Below are 3,487 nucleotides of genomic sequence, written 5' to 3' on the forward strand. Positions count from 1 at the left end.
ACAGACAAACACCCACCCAGCTGCTCACTACTTTCCCCACCCTCAGGGGATGCGGAGCACTGAAAACAGGATGACAAATCGCATGGCTCAAGATAAACACAAGGACATGCCTTAGCAAACACTGTTGCGGGCAAGTCAGGCTTGACTTGGGGAAAATTCATTTTTTGCCAATTAAAACGCATTCACACAGTGACAAACAAAAAGACAAACATAAAACACCGCCTTTCCTCTCCCCTCTCCCAGGATCAACTTTACTCCTTCACACCACACTCCGTTACCTGCCCAAGCGGGATGCATCTTCCCTCTGCCCTTTCCCGCTCTTTTTGTTCCTTCCGCCTCTCTCTGCCCGGCGTTTTCTGCCCTTTCTGGAATATGTTTTCACAGAGGGGCCACAAACTTTGATGACGGCTCAGCTGTGTCGTGCGGTGGAACCACTGCGGAGCTGGAATCAGCTGTGTCTGGCACAGGGCAGCCCCTTATTTCTTCTCACAGAGGCCACCCTGCAGCACCCCCTAACCCCTCCACTACCAAAACCTTGCCAGATGTAGCCAACACAGTGCCCCTTGGGAATACCGTAGGGCATAACACTGAGGTAACACAGGCGGAGTCTGCCCCAGTCGGAGTCACATTCACGCTGTCCCAGGCTAACATGTGGTTGCACCATGCACCCTTTGGTTGAATTAAAAAGGCACAGCAACCAGCCTGGGTTTCTTCTGAGTCACTGGATATGTCCCTATCTTGTACACTTGTCTAGGATTAGCTCAGCAACCAGTGAGCGGAAAGCAGGCAATGCTAGGGTAACAATTCTCTATCTACGTAATGTGCAAATAGGACAAGTGGATTATTTCTAGCACAAGTTTCTTGATCCACTTGGTCGGATATGAGCATCTGCCACCTTCCGTGCTGCATGCCCGTAAGCAATTTGTTTTGCAGGACTCTAGGCATTACCTGTTCCTGGGCTAAAAGCTGCCTTGTGCTGCTCCTGGTTTTGGTGGTGGATGATTGCTTTGGTCAATCCCCATGCCAGCACTGATGAATGATGAAGTACAGCTGACCAGGATGTACCTTCCTCTACATACACGGGGGGCACCACTTTCTTTCAGCCGCCATTTTCTTATTAGACACCATAACCAACATGTTTTCCTACTGCTCTGTGATTGGCTGACAGCCATCTCTTCACCCCGTCATACCCACCTGCTCTCAGGCAGACCTGTGACTGGCTGTGAGGACCAGCCAACCCTACCTGTGTACCCAGAAGCACATCTGAAAAGGAAGCCCCACTCACTAAATACAGCAAAGAGGCAACTCTTGACAGCGTCATTCCCCATGGGTTCTCATATTGCTTTGTGATTGGCTGACAGCCATTTTTGACACTGTCGTGCCCGCATGTTCTCAGGTCTCCCCCTGATGGGCTGTCCCCTTCCTTTGGAACAAGAAGCGTTCAGATATAAAAAGAGACACCAGGCAGTGGTATCCACTATGGAATGAACACAAGCACCTAGCGCAAGCAATATTCCTGTGCATGGCCCGTCACCTGCAGAGCCAGAGGCGACCTCACGGTCAACATCCAAGCGATCTTCTGGCTTCTGGCCCATCAGGTACTAAAGTAGAAGGGAGCTCACCTGCAGATACCCATGCCATCTTCCTGCTGCCAGCTCGTGAAGCACTCAGACAAGGAGAACTTCTGCAAGAGGCCGCTCTCCATTGTCTTTGAAAGGTCACGGCAATTGGGAGAGGTTCCTGAGGCCTGGAAGCAAGTCAGTGTTGCTCCTGTCTTGTGCCGAAAGGCACAAAGGAGGACCTGCACAACAGCAGGCTGGTCTGCCTCCCCTCGATCCCTGGGACACCAGACAAACCGGGCCCGGGCTCCACGCATGCCCTCTGCACAGACCTACGGTCAGGCCCAGGGTTCAGTGGACCTGCTGTTCAGTGGACATGCTTGTGGGAGTGAGAGAGGGGGGTGTCCAGCACTGCATTCTAGTCCAGAGCAGCCAGAGGGGAAGAAAAGGATCAGGCCATGTGCGGTTTTGGGTAGTGAGGAATGAAAGACAAACAAAACACCGCCATTCCTCTCACTTTTACCAGGCTCAGCTACAGCCCTTCACTGCAGACTGCTCCGGCATGGGTTCTCCCCATGCTGCAGACCTGAACAGGAAAATCTGTTTCAGCATGGGCTCTTCCACAGGCTTCAGGCCTGTCAGGAAAAGCTGCGCAAGTGGCTCAGTGTTGTGGAGGCAGCTGGAATCGGCTGTGTGCAGCGGCAGGGCAGCCCCTTGCCTCTGCTCACAGAGGCCACCCTGCAGCACCCCCTCTCCCCTCCACTGCCAACACCTAGCCACATATAGCCAATACAGTGCCCATTGGGAATACCTGCTCGGCCCTGCTCCTGGCTGGACCTGCGCGTGGGCACGGCAGCAAAGAGACTAGGATGGAGAAAACCCCGAGATGGTCAAGTTGATTGGATAGGTGTTTGCCAGAGTAGCACCAGCCTTGTCCTCCTCCCCACCTGCAGATTCCTGGAGGTGCCTGCTTGCGGCTGGGAAGTTGGGATTGAGCTGCCTGACGGGAAGGGAGAAACACTGGTGTCCCCAGGACCCCCAGTTCCTTGTGGGGGGAGGTCTGGCTGCCGCTGCAGACCCACGGGTCTGCCTTGGTGAGGGTCCCTTTGGGAGTGCTGGCTCGTAAGAAGGCAAAGAGGAAAGAAGGCGGCGGTGGCAGAGAGAAGGGTCTGAGGGAGCGGGAGGGCCATGGGCATGGCCGCGCAGAGAGCCAGAGCAGTGCAGGTGAAAAGTTGCTGGGAGAGGCAGCAGGAGGAAAAAGCAATTAGCAGAGGATGGTTTCGATCCATCGACCTCTGGGTTATGGGCCCAGCACGCTTCCGCTGCGCCACTCTGCTCCCCCTGGCGCCTCAGCTGTGACCTCCCACAGCCCGGCCTCATGCTCCCTGGCACTGCCAGCGCTCATGCCTCCTTCCCTTTGTCTATCCTGTGCCCTCACCCGCGCAGCAAAATTGTCTCCCTGGAAACTTCACCTCCTTTGGGCCTGGGCTGCTGTCCTGGTCTTGGCTGGCATGCAGAGACTTAATTTGCTTCCTACTAGCTGGGACCGTGCAGTGCTTTGCATTTAGTGGGAAAATTATCTTGATAACACCCTGATGGTTTTAGTTGTTGCTAAGTAGTCTTTATACTCAGTCAAGGATAGTTCAGCTTCTCATGCCCAGCCTGCAAGAAGGCTGGAGGGGCACAAGAAGTTGGGAGGGGACACAGCCAGGAGAGCTGGCCCAAACTAGCCAGAGGCATATTCCATACCATATGACGTCATGCCCAGTATATAAACTGGGGGAGCTGGCTGGGGGGGGCGGATCGCTGCTCGGGCACTAACTGGGCATGGTGTGCATCACTTGATTTGTATTATTTGTATTTGTATCTAGTTCTTGTATCTAAAACTGTATCTTGTATCTAAAAACCACGACAGGAGGGTAGCTCAA

At 53.9% G+C, this 3,487-nt stretch overlaps 1 non-coding gene across 1 annotated transcript; it reads right to left on the reverse strand.

Annotated features, from left to right (window-relative positions):
• Positions 1-2,824: 2,824 nt before the first annotated feature.
• TRNAM-CAU (transfer RNA methionine (anticodon CAU)) lies at positions 2,825-2,896 on the reverse strand. Its single transcript has one exon. It is a non-coding gene; the product is annotated as a tRNA-Met (tRNA).
• Between the last annotated feature and the right edge of the window lie 591 nt (positions 2,897-3,487).

The sequence above is a fragment of the Gymnogyps californianus genome, unplaced genomic scaffold, assembly GCF_018139145.2.
Source record: "Gymnogyps californianus isolate 813 unplaced genomic scaffold, ASM1813914v2 HiC_scaffold_34, whole genome shotgun sequence".
Lineage (NCBI taxonomy): Eukaryota > Metazoa > Chordata > Aves > Accipitriformes > Cathartidae > Gymnogyps > Gymnogyps californianus.